The 13,369-nt window shown below is 43.0% G+C and overlaps 1 long non-coding RNA gene across 1 annotated transcript in view; it reads left to right on the top strand.

Annotated features, from left to right (window-relative positions):
* LOC117249121 (uncharacterized) overlaps nt 1-11,245 on the top strand; it is a 73,903-nt gene extending 62,658 nt beyond the window's left edge. Inside the window, exon 4 of the long non-coding RNA XR_013490436.1 lies at nt 10,004-11,245. This is a non-coding gene — a long non-coding RNA (uncharacterized LOC117249121). The remainder of the gene's footprint in view (nt 1-10,003) is intronic.
* Nucleotides 11,246-13,369: the final 2,124 nt, after the last annotated feature.

Here is a 13,369-nt window from a genome sequence, read left to right as displayed (position 1 = left end):
CTTTCCTCACCATGGAATAGCAGTCAAATAACGCCTTTGTAACCGTACTTTTCAGCAAAACTAAAAAAATCACAGCCTCCCTTCAACCAATCAGTATGAAATATTAACTAAGGGCATAATATAATATGTCATTAATGTGAGCTGAGTTGCAGCACACAGGATGCAACAGTCGAGCTCCTCACACAGCAGAGTTACATTCAGTATGTGCGAAGACACTGTCCCAGATAAAGTGAGAAGAACATGTATGTAATATTCATCCAAATGTTACATATTTATATCTCACACAAACGTGCTGCAGTCAGACGCTGTGCTATGTGGCCTGCTCAGGCTGTCTGTGCGCCTGTGTGTGTGTGTGTGTGTGTGTGTGTGAGTGTGTGTGAAATGACTCAGCCGTAGGGCATTGAAACTTGGCCATTCCACCAGGGAAAGTCAGTAAGTCACTGCACGAGACCAGTAGCGTGCCACATGCAATATGCCACATACACACCAACCAGTTGGCATGTGTGCTCTCTCTGCGCTCATTCACACACAGTGTAGCTGCAGAACTCACAGGAATGATACAAACTTTAAACGGGGTTACATCTGCTTAAAGGCTCAAATATTCCAGCAGGCTGAAGAAGTCACAGACTGTGGTGCTAACGAACACCGCCACACCCTGCCTGGAAAATATGGAGATTTTTAAACAATCTTAAGGGCATGCTCCACCAAAAATCTGTCTCTTAGTGTTAACTCGATGGCCATGCTAGCAGCTCCGTGAGGCTGAACTAAGGCGCGTTGGGGCTTTGAGTTAAATGCTATTGTCAGCAAGGCACTGACACTCTAAACCGATGGATGGCCGTCGGTCAATGTCACACCGTCAGTGAGCATCTGTTGCCCTAGATTTGTCCTGCACTATTGGAAACTAGTAGGCCTTTGTCAGCTGCTTTCAGGAGACCCAGCCTGTTGAATGTTGACAGAACAGAAGTGAAGAAAGCAAATGGCCAAAATCATGAGGGCATGAAAGCAAAACAAACTTGTGTAAATTAGATAACTTTTTACCCTTAACCTCTTTAGTAGAAACAGTTAATAATTGTTTGTGTTGTTGTTCGCTAGCCCACTTTAAATATCCTTTGTTCTTTCAACATCAGGTTGTGTCGCTAATGTGCTAACTGGCTAACTAGCATCTTGAATCCATCCTACCAGTCTTCAGATTTCCCATTTTAATGATGAATACACACTACAACCGCCTACTGCATTTCAGAGTTATTTACTCTCACAGAGGTACAGAATGTACATGCTTGTTGGCTGATGGCTGTTGTCTTTGCGGTGTGTTTAAGTACAACGACAAAGGCAACGTGAGGTGATGTCTTTGCTGTCAGTTTGGTGTGTCTGAACCTTAACATGCTACAGACGGAGCTTCATCAAGACCGTTGTACTCACTGAAGCTTACAGCACAGTAAGAATTACAGCATGGGACGAAAGGCTCTCCAATCTCTCACCTAGCATGTGACCCATAGTCCATACACTGCATTACACTTGACCTCCTGGCGCTGTGAAGGAGTTCAAGTATCTTGGGGTCTTGTTCACAAGTAAAGGTAAAATGTAGCATGAGACAGACAGGTGGTTTGGTGTGGTATCAGCAATGATACAGTTATTGCACCAGACCATCATGGTGAAGAGGAAGGCTAATCTCTCAATTTACCAAGCCATCTACATTCCGAATCTCACCTACAGTCATAAGCTTGGGGTAGTGACTCAAAGAATGAAGTCGTGGATACTAGTGGCTGAAATGAGTTTCCTCCGCAGGGTGGCTGGGCTCAGCCTTAGAGATAGAGTAAGGAGCTCTGACATCTCGAGGGAGCTCAGAGTGGAGCCGCTGCTCCTTTGCGTTGAACCACGGGGGCCAGTTGAGGTAGTTCTGGCATCTGATCAAGATGCCTCCTTGGCACCTCCTGTTAGAGGTTTTCTGGGCACATCCAACTGGTAGGAGGCTCCGGGGTAGACCCAGAACACACTTGAGGGATTATATATCTCATCTGGCCTGGTAACGCCCCGGGATCCCCTAGGAGGAGCTAGAAAATGTTGCTAGGGAGGGGTACGTCTAGAATACCTTGCCTAGCCTGATGTCCCCACGACACAGCCCCAGATAAGTGGATGGAAATAGATGTCTGGTCTAAGTTTAGCACGTTAGCATGCTAACCTTTGCTAACAGCTGATGAGAGTGTCCTAACCTGCTGGTATTTTCGTCATAAACCAAAGTATTTGAATAAAGTTTAGACCAAATGATGGTGTTAGATGAAAACTCAGTGGATCATGAACATAAATTCATTCAAAGGAGAATATACCAAATTTAAGTAGCAAATCTTTCAAATGGTTGTTGGATATTTCAGTCTTGACCAAATTTGTGGACCAAGCAACTGATCAACATTGTAATCCCTATTGCCATGCCACTAATTTTGCTTAGACGTGGTTTGACAAGTTTCTAAGGATGTTTTTGTCATTTGAATGCGTTAAAACTTCTGACTACAGCTGCTGTGCAAACTCCTCACCTCTCAAGGCTACAGAAAGTGAGTATTTAATCCTCAATAGATAGATTTCCAGTGGAGTATTCAAGGGCACCATGTTCAGTGCCTGGATCTAGTTTTGGTGGTACAGGAGGTATACAGCCCTTATTATTATGCAATGGCCCAAGCTGAACATCCTTAAAAGGCAATGCAGGTCATCAGCAAACAAGTTATATGCAGCTAAGGTGTATCTTACATCATGATCTTGCAGTTTGGAGCCCACGGGGTTGGATTATGGCATGGTTTGAAGGTACAGTAACTGCTGGTGGGTTATTTATTACAGTGTGTGTGAAAACCATGACACCACGACACTCACACACACACTTTGTGACTCGTGGAATTAATATGGGGTATAAACTGACATATTTATCACATGAGCTGTTCAGTTCACTGCAGTGCTACCTGTGATTCACAAACATATGAAGGCGTTGAAGGGAACATTCGGGAATCAGCTTTCAAAGCTAGACTTGACTGGTCTTGGCAGGCCCCTCGCTATCTCAAATGTCACTGCTATAAATACACACAGACGCATACACACACATATACACTATACAAGGTTTATATTGTTAAACTCATAGATGGGTAAAGACCCAAAGTGTATGAGTCCTCTCTTCTTGTCTGTGGCTTCAAAATATTAAGGAACTGAGTCACTTGGCATGGAGAGCTTCATGTATGAGTGGAAAAGGAACTGAATAATTTGGACATCAATATGTACAGCTACTGACAAGTTTAATCCTTCCAACTTAAAGCCGGTGCATGCTGTTTTGCCAAGCACAGAACATGAATAACTCAAGACGTTCTGTAGTGCTGTAAGTGAGAAAAAGAGTAATGGACTATAGCTATGAGATGGAAAAGGCCATATAGTGCTTACTTCAGGGCAGCTTTGCTTTGAGGATTTATCTGTTCCTAAAGCTCAAAATGAATTAAGTAAATATAGAGAGTTAAGCTGAATCAGATGTAGGGAAAAATATATAACAGGGAAGCAGGGGAGAAAAACTGGTTCCCGAGGCAGTCAGTGTGCACGTTGCTCCATTTTTGTGAACGAGTCAAGGCCAAGCCACAGCACATGGAGCAAGAGTCCAGCGGTAGGAGAGGCTTCCTGTTTGAATTAGCAGCAGCAGTGAAAGAGAGTCAGAGAGACACAGAGAGCATCATGGAAAGTTTGTGGTTTTCTCAGATGAGTTGCTTCCTAGTGACTGAGCATCAAAGTGGGAAGGGTGTAGAGAGTTTCTCCAACTTGTTTTTCTGAGAGGTGATTACCCCGTCGCAGCCACACCCATACACTCACAGCTCACAGTGACATCACTCATATTTCAAACCCTACACTTACAGTACTGTTTTACATTCTTGGAGTGACAATCCAGCGGTTGCTCTGCGTGAGATTGAGTTGTGTTGACTTTGGTGATAAGCACATCGGCAGACAGCTGCTCTTTGCTCCCCGAAACAAACAAGAATATGCTGTTCCAGTGAGGACACGGTAGCCTATAATGCTGATGTAAGTTTATTTAGTATTTAAAGCCAGTCTTTTGTCTTCTTTCAATTATTTTAGTAAAGGTAGTAATACCCCTTTCAAACACGCACTGAAACCCTGAACCTATACATTCATTACCCAAATGTAGGTGACACACAATGTCCGCATCAGATGGAACTGACGTTAAATGGACTTCACCCTGTCAGCTCCCCAGTAGACAGCCTGTGTAATGTCCGATTGAGCCTATGTATGTATAGAGCAGGTCATTGTCCGGAGAATCCACAGCAAGTGAGTGGGCGTGCTGGTGACGTTTCTATTATATGACTGGGGCGAAACCGGCAGAACACAAACATCACTTAGGGTCACTTACATAAAGATGCCAACATACATCTCAAACCAAGGTTCAGGAACTTCTGTCGGTCAGGACTCACTCTGAAATCGCCAGACAAATCAAGAAACAGCAAGAGACTTGGCTGTTTATGACCAAATTACGTACAAGCTACATTAACATAACACTGTGATTTGTCTTCTATTTCCGGTAGGTGAAAATAGGTGCCTCACGCCCCCCCCGCGACCCTCAAGAGGATGAAGCGGTGGGTCCATGTCATTGGTTCAACAGCCCATTGGTTCGACATCCCATTAGTCCGACTGTCCGCGGTGCTGAACGGCTCGCGGCAGGCGTATGGTGTGCCGCGACCGGCTTGAGGCGGAGCAGGCTCACGGCTTATGTGTTTGTCACTTTCCTTTTCATTTTAACCCACACCATGATCTTTTCCTGACCCTAACCAAGTGGTTTTTGTGCCTAAACCTAACCAGACCTTAACCATAGGGCATCGTGATGATTTCGGAACGGACTTCGGAACAATGAGTTTAATATGGTTGGAACAATGGGCTGTCGAACCAATGGGCTGTCGAACCAATGGGCAGTTCCCGAAGCGGTTAGAAGATGAATGAATGAATGAATGAATGAGAACGCCTCTGAAACAGACAATCTCCTGTTGTGTTCTACATGTGTGAAAGGGCAGGTTCGGACAATGGGCCTCACTCACAAACAGTGTGTACGCAACAATTTGTGTTTAAACCATGCATATGAACGGTTTAGTAGAAATCTGAGATTCATTAGGATTTTCTTACCTGAATTTGTTCGTTCTCTGCAAACACATTTAGAACTGCCTCAGTCAATGAGTACGCACCAATGATGAAGGCCCAGCTGTCTTACAAAGTGTAAACACACGCCTTTCAAGCAAATGCATAACATTTTAAAACCGTAATCATTCAAAAATGCTTTCATAGACAATTTTTTAAACCTTTACTTTACTAATGCATTGGTCAAATGTATTGCATAACTATGAAACTGACACCCTTTCTTCCTTATCAATAATTAATTTTAAAAAAATCAACAATAAAAATTGTTCCAGTTGTTATTTTATACAATTGCGCACATGTTTATTTGAAGCCAACTGGTAAACAGGTCGCCAATTGATAGGCATGGAGGATATATGAAAGAATTTGATGATGTCATATCTAACCTTGCTGGAAGAAACATAGTCCCTGCCTTAAGGACAGAGTGTATCAGAGACCAGAGACATGTTTGAACATGTTTGCAGAGTTTGACAAAGGGCTTATCAGCTGTTTCCAACTGCCTTCACATTCACAGACGCTCACTGATGGTGTGACAGTGGTGTGTCAGGGTCTTAATATGTTTATAGAATTACCGCTTTCTCCATGATACACCTCTGGGCAAACCTATTTCCTTGTATAGAGAAATGGGGGGCGTGTCAGTAAGCAGGTTGCAGATAGTGGGCACAAGCCCGTCAATTTAGAATGATTCTGATTCACCAACATACGCACGGTGGTAAATACAAAACCAGCTGCTGTGCATGTCATGAATCCAACAGTGATTTTCCATTCACACTTAATTTATGCACAGGTCAGTAAATGAAGCCCTTTGTCTGGGGCTGATTCTCTGCACATGGTCTGGAGTTCATATGAGAGAGCTTAGATAACTTTAGCTGAACCACTGTAGTCACAAACGACAATTATTGGATAATGGTAGATGCTAAAACATTAGGCAATGTAACGGTAGCAAAAGTAGAGAAGAATTAAAGCCCTGACCATGGGTGTATTGAGAGATTTGGACACTGCATTGGAGGCCATTTATTCATATGAAAGTTGATAAGTGGAGCAAGAAGCCAAAAAAGGTCTATTTCCATGGTCTTCATTGGCCCCATAGAGCAAGTGCACTGGAGACTTCCGCTGGCCAAGTCGGCTATATCTGGTTTAGCGCTCCGCTATCTTGAATGGGGATACAATTATTTCATCTTGTAGCTCTTCTAGACTTAACCAGTGTTATCAGACCGAATGAATTAAATCTTGACGGTGAGGGCAAGCCATTTCGCGGGGGCTGTCACGCTTAAAGAAATGTACCCACTGATTTACAGAAGTTTTTTTCCTAATGTAAGTCTATGGGAAAATTTTTTTGGGCCTAAAGGCATCACGTGACGAGCCCCAGAAACTGCAGTACCACTGTTTGGCCACCACTACGAAAATTGGCTTCAAAGCTCAGTGTACTTCCTGGGGGCCTGATCTGCCCTGATGACACAGATCTGGTTGAAAGTCTGCAACGTGTCCCTTTAAGTCCTGATTCAGTAATGTTATTTATACTATATCTACCTAAGGTTCGCTAATATTAGCTGACATTAGCCACCACCAAGTCATGATACACTAATGCCAGTTATAGTGCAAGATCCAACTTTGGCTAGCATTAGCCATCATCATCATACCAGACCAATAACATCAAAACCCCAGAGGGTACTGACTTGAACAAGGGTGCATTTTATTGCTTATCCTACTCATTTTGTTAAGTCAAAGATTAGTAGTTTTCAGATAAAGTATAATATACTGAAGTAAAACACAAGGACGTCTAACTCTGGCCTACTGAACTTCTTGGTTAAATACACCACTGGTACTGTCTAAATGGTCGAGGTATGATCAGGTTTCTGCAGAGTGGACACAAACACACTAAGTGAGTCAGGCAGTGTAAAATCCCAATTATTCTACTGTACAAAGGAGCGCGCTTACTTACACTGGATCTGCACCCAACTGATCCTGCCCAGAGAGACAGATAATTATCTGTGAACGCTGAGGGAATGTTATTCAGATCTCTTTTATGTGTTTATGTGTGTACTAGGAATGCTCAGGGCGTTGTTTTGTCTCGTGTCTGGATGAATACAGCCTATGTTAGTTTAGCTTTTGTATGACCCGCAGATGTTGGTGTCTCTCCTGGTATGTGTGCCCTCATGTTCGCCCAAGCGTGTGCATACACACCATGTGTGTTCACCACCATGTTTGGAAAACTCTGCCCACGCTAGCACGCAGCCAAGGTCTCTCTCCTCGTTCCCAACCTGACATTCTTTCCTCCACTGTCGTTCACGTGCGGTTTCAAGATAAAAGCCTCCATTCATTAGTCTGACTGAGGGCCCAACGTAACGACAGGATACCCCACCCTTGGCTGGCAACTACCAGGGCCATATTTTATCCAGCGCTGGTGGCCCTCACATTAAAAACAACCAGTGGTACAGGACATTTTCTGCAGTCTGTGTGTGTCTGTTCCAGGTGCATAATGTCCACAGTATTTTTTCTGCTTTTAATATATCAAAACCAGCAGGAAGGTTTGGGGGTTTTCCAGGTTTAATTACCCTTCACAAGTCTCCTCTGTTGTGCATGTACTTTCTTTCTCTTTCTCTTTCTCTTCCTATCTCACTTTTATCTCCCCTGCCGAGCTGCCAAAACTCAACCACACACCCCTATACACTGTCAGTAATGAGGCATTTGCCTGTTGTGTGTGTGGTACAGATGTGTGCTATCAGGCTTACTTGCAAATCCCCTGCTTGCTGCTGCTGCTGCTGCTCTCCCAGGAGGGAAATCCTGCAGGAGTAATGGGGACAGTCGAGTTCCTTCAGCTGCTACTACTGTGTGGTGAATCATCTGCACACATTGGTGCCAACTTGTGTCACCTGAACATATTACAGCTAAAGTGATACAGCTTCTCAAACCACTTCTGCAGCAATACATTTCTCAGCTGTCCCTCAATACCCCAAACATTTAATTTTCTTCCTGAAAACAAGAAAATAAAGTCAATACATTTCTAACTTTTGCTCTAAGGTTACACACATTAGAGCCTCAGCATTGCTCTCCACTTGATGACCAGCCTGATAAATGCACTTCTGTCTCTTTTGTTTGTCTTAAGCTAGAAAAATGCAAAAACATTGCAGAATTAGGACTATAGTCAACCAAAGAAAATCTTGGTAGACTAAAGTCGCACATAATCTTCAAATAATCAATTAGTCGTGGAAAAATAAAAATCTGCACGTTATTTTTACTTTTGCAGTGGTGTGTCTGTGTCACTCTGCAGTTACACCTCCAAAACGCTAGTTGGCGGTGGAGGACTGTGTTAAGTGCTGTAAAATTTACTTCAAATCCAATTTTATTTATAGCTATAGTTGATTCAAAACACACATTAAACATGGCTTAATAGGGACAATTTCAAACACAAGTACGCAAATTGGCTTCACTATAAATCGCAGAACCGATAGACAAACACTTGTCTTTATCTGGACACATTTCCCCCACCAATACAACATGCTAACGTTATTAGCACAAGTCTAGGGAATTTTACATTGTATAAATTAGCAAAGCGTCTAGCGGTCTTTTCCTCTTCTCATATAAAACCAGGGACAACAGCAACATGTAACAAAGGTAACGGTACATAATTTGGCTCCATTACAACTCACAACATTCACCGACAAAACAACCGTCTTATACTAAACAAGTTTTCCAAGCAAATACAACATGCTAACATTATTAGCGCCAGCCTATGGCATTTTACATGGTATACATTAGCCTAGCGACGAGCGGAGATTTCCTCTGTTCATATGAAGCCTGGATAAATCCCAAAGTATAAATCCCTGAAGGACAGATCACACACACGACTTAAAATGGTATTTTAGTGGAGGCTTTACTGTTTTCACAATTTATTGTTTCCTATCTGTGAAATTAAACAAGCTTCGTTTCTGCTGAGGGAAATGGTTTCAGCTTACAGACAGGAGGTCTGTGTCACCGCGACGCTGAGTGTGAGGGTGGACGAGTTCAACTTTCTGTCAACAACAGGGGTGTTTTGAAAATTGACTAGTCGACCAGGAGACTACAGCCCTACGCAGAATGTGAAAATACACCCTCCTCCTGCAGCTCTCCCTCTCTGACCCTAAGCCCCTCCCACTAGACAACCACAGACACATGCACACACTTCATACAGTAACCCAGTGTCTTCCATACAATGATATATTTAATCCTATTTCATTGCCATTTCCTTCCCCACTCTCCCTCTCTGTTTTTTAGACCACATTCGGACAAAAATTAGCTAGCCAGCCACTCCACAGTCCCTCCACCTCACTCTCTGCCACTATGGACTGCTCCTCCACGAGGACAGCAGGCAGCAGCTCTGGAGAAGACCCTTGGTTAGTGGCTGTATTAGCTTGAATTCAGCCAGCGCAAACCCCCCAATGCCAGGTGTCACAGCAGGCTAGTGGCAAGCAGCAGCGCCTGGTCTAACCTGTGTAACAGCAGCAACAGAAAGTTTGCCTATCTAGCGGGCAGTCAGGGCTGTTCAATCTTCTGGAGCTAGGGTTTGCACTGGCTGGATTCAGGTTGCTGCAGGGTCCATCTCAGGAGCTGCTGCCCACTTTCACCCCAGCAAGGTGGTCTGTAGCGGTGGAGGACATACTGTGATTCAAGGCTAACATTAGCTATATAAACATGAACATGAAGCCTCAGCTGTGAGCCTTTGGCACCGCTTAGCAGAAGGCTCAACCATTAGCAACATTTTCTCTCCATCTCTGAAATGCTTTGCCGATATTGACACGTTTTATTTCAGCTACTATCAGACTCTCCTTTTGGTAAGTCTGTCTTTGTCTTTTGGGTTGCTTTGCAGTGTAAGCAGTTGTTACCAATGCTGGAAGAGCAACTTTCTCTGCAGGATTCTCCACCATGGAATGAGGCTGAAGGGACGTGCATGCACAGCTGCATTCATGAAACAGGCAGAAGGAACGTCCTCTCTCTGAAATCACCTATGACTGTCAAAGTCATAGGTGTCATAGGTGTTGTCAAAGCTTGTCAGACTAACAAAGTCTCCCTCCATGGGCTTGATTTTAAAGCCTGACAACAGAGCCAAGAGAATGTGCAGAAGTTCAGAGTTCTGTCAGACCATTTGAGTTACAATATGCTGAAAGTTTATATGGGATTTTTGCCCAATGACACCAGCTTTAAAGGACCAATTGACTCTTAGGTAATTCACTAAACTACTTACTTCTTCTATAAACAATAGAAGCTACTGATGAGCTTCACAGAGTTGAAATTGTGCAATTACTATTGTCATATTCTGGCAAAAATATCAATGTCAGCAACATACTGACGTAAAGCAGATACGAGGATTATGCTCAAGGAATTTGTGTGGCTGTTTTGAAACTTTTTTATAAACTTTTTTTTATTTTTAGATGTTGGTTTGTATCAGCTTAACACACTGCAAAATGTAATTATGAAAACACAGCATATTGTAAATAACTCCTAAATGGCAGACTCAGCTAAAACTCTCATGGACGTTAGACTGGATTGGGTCAGTGATACTTTGCCTGGGCTTGAAGATATTTCGCTGTAAGAGGAATGTAGGAGTAAAGTGAAAAGTCACAGCTTACATGTGAAGATCTCGAGATAAACCTAAAGCGAAATGACATGTGCAAAAGGAAATTCTGTGTTAAATTACAACATGTGTTAATGTAACAAACGGGGTATGTGTTGGCTTGAAATGTCCAGGCCTTCTGTAACACACCGAAACTCTCCACTGTTTCATAAAATATCACAGTGGTGTGTAACTGTGGGTGAAACTGTGACTATGAAGGTGTGTGGTAAAGAGGTGGGGGTTTACACATGTGTGAACTTGTATGTGATTTGAGGATTTTACTGTGCACACGGGAAGGCCTGACATGACAAGGAAGTGAGTCAGTGTTTGTGGTTATGAAAAGGCCAGTGAAGAGTGAGACACTTTAATTTTGCATACTGGTGCACTATTGCCAAATGTCACAGCTGTTGACCAATGTTTCTAAAGAAGCATTTATCATTCTTCACGAACGTCAGCATTAAATAAACCTTTGAACTTTACAATTATCTTCCCATAATAAAAAACAGTTTAGTGTCTATCATTTTATTTCATGTTACTGAGTGTCGTTGGAAATAAATGTGTACGTTAGATAAGAATAGTTCATACATTTCCTTCTCAGGAATACTGTCATAGTTAATTTTTTTCTTTTTTTGTTTGTTTTGTTGACATAAACAAAATTATCTTTGGTCTAATTATTTTTAATTTTTAAAAATAAATTTAGTTTTTTACAAGCCCTTCAGTAACGTAACATTACTCGTTCATGGTTCTCTCCTGCTACTTGATTAGATGCTGCCGCAGTGATTTATGGCACACTTTTTTAATAACATACTTTTCATCTTTGGGCTTTGGGGGAAGGAATCAAGTATTTCCAAGTTAAAAGGCTCGAGTCTGAATGAAGCCATGACTCACTAAATTCGTGACTCAAGTCCAAGTCATGTGACTTGAGTCCACACCTCTGCGGCAGTAGCTCAGTATGGGGCGGCATTAGTTCAGTCCGCAGGGACTTGGCTTGGGAAGTGGAGTGCCGCCAGTTCAAGTTCCTGTCGGGACCAAGTATGGAGTGTGGAGTGTGGTGCCAGTTCACCTCCTTGAGCAAGGCACTGAACCCTCATCTGCTCTGACATCTCTGCATTTAATGCATGTACAGGTCCTGTTTGAGCATGTGTGTGTACTTCAGGCCTGTGTGTATATGACAACAGAGTGAAAGAAATTGAACTTCCCCTCAGGGATTAACAAAATACACCTTCTTCTACAGTGAATACAGTGGCGGATCTTCCTATGGAAACACAGGAAGCCACCGAGGCCAACCTTGGGTGCAGAAGGTGCCAGGTTCAGCGCCGTTTGGGTGGTCAGATCTGTGACAGCAAGTAAATACTGGACAATATTTAAGTTGGCTACATGATTAAATCTCTTCTACACTGATGGTTACTGTGTGTCAGTTTTGGGCACACATGCATATACACACATCTACATTCTGTGTGCGTTTCAGTCAGCGGCTGAACCAATCAATGTGGTCCGAGGCCGTTTGATTGCATCATGATTGGAGCACTCAGCAGGTCATTGTGACTGCGTCTGCAACAAACAAACACAGCAGCCTGTACTTTTCCACTGATTTTAATGAGCACGTAGGGACCGGACTCTGAGAGGAACGCAGGTCTCACTGCTTCCTGGCACAGCGCTGCCTCGTCTGTGCTTGACAGGGTCACACAAGATGTGCTTTTTCGGTTGATCAAGACTCTTCCTGTTTCATATGTGGATAAACACCCACAGATACACACACACACACACACACACACACACACTGAGATAGAGAGCAGGAAAAAACCACAGAGGTGACACAGAATACTGAGATAATGCCCTCTGTTCCTGTCTCAGTCTTACATACACACACACACACACACACACACCTGTTTTCTAGCCTCGAGCAATAAAACCATAACTTGAACAAACAGCTCCATAAACTGTCTATCAACCTATTGGGCCCAAATGTTGTTTACAATCAAGTTTCTTGTTCCAGACTGAGATCCTGCCGTTCGAAAACAGCATAAAAAATAAATAGCTTTTAAATTTGTGCTACTTTTTAAAAAAAAAACACCACATATTATATGGGCCTAACAACTCCTAATAAGGGAAATATTGGAATCTTTAACACAGCTTTATTTATGCTCCCAGCTCTTTTTTTTTATTAGCACTACGTTCACAGAGGTATGAATACACAGCTAACAAGCTTGTACAAGACATCTCTGTATCAGTATGGTGATAAAAGCACAACACTCACAGGGTTACCAGGGTGATGAGTCCTGTCGCATATGATGGGCTGGCTATAAAGGAGCAACAGTGACGACACCAGCACTATTCTGAAATTTCAATAGCCCCTTTTACACTACTGTTCAAGGCGAGAACGTCTCGCCATTATTCCGCCTTGCTGTTCTCAATACCAATTACTCTCACATTCACACCTACGGCCAATTCCAAGTCACCAATTAACCTGCATGTCTTTGGACTGTGGGAGGAAGCCGGAGTACCCAGAGAAAACCCATGCTGACACGGGGACAACTTGCAAACTCTGCTTGTGGAATGGGGCGCCAGAGTATTCTCGTCTTTAAGGTGACCGTGGAGGTAGTAACAGTGCCAAATTAACGT

This window comes from Epinephelus lanceolatus, chromosome 23, assembly GCF_041903045.1.
Source record: "Epinephelus lanceolatus isolate andai-2023 chromosome 23, ASM4190304v1, whole genome shotgun sequence".
Lineage (NCBI taxonomy): Eukaryota > Metazoa > Chordata > Actinopteri > Perciformes > Serranidae > Epinephelus > Epinephelus lanceolatus.
This window is presented reverse-complemented; position numbering and strand designations above follow the sequence as displayed.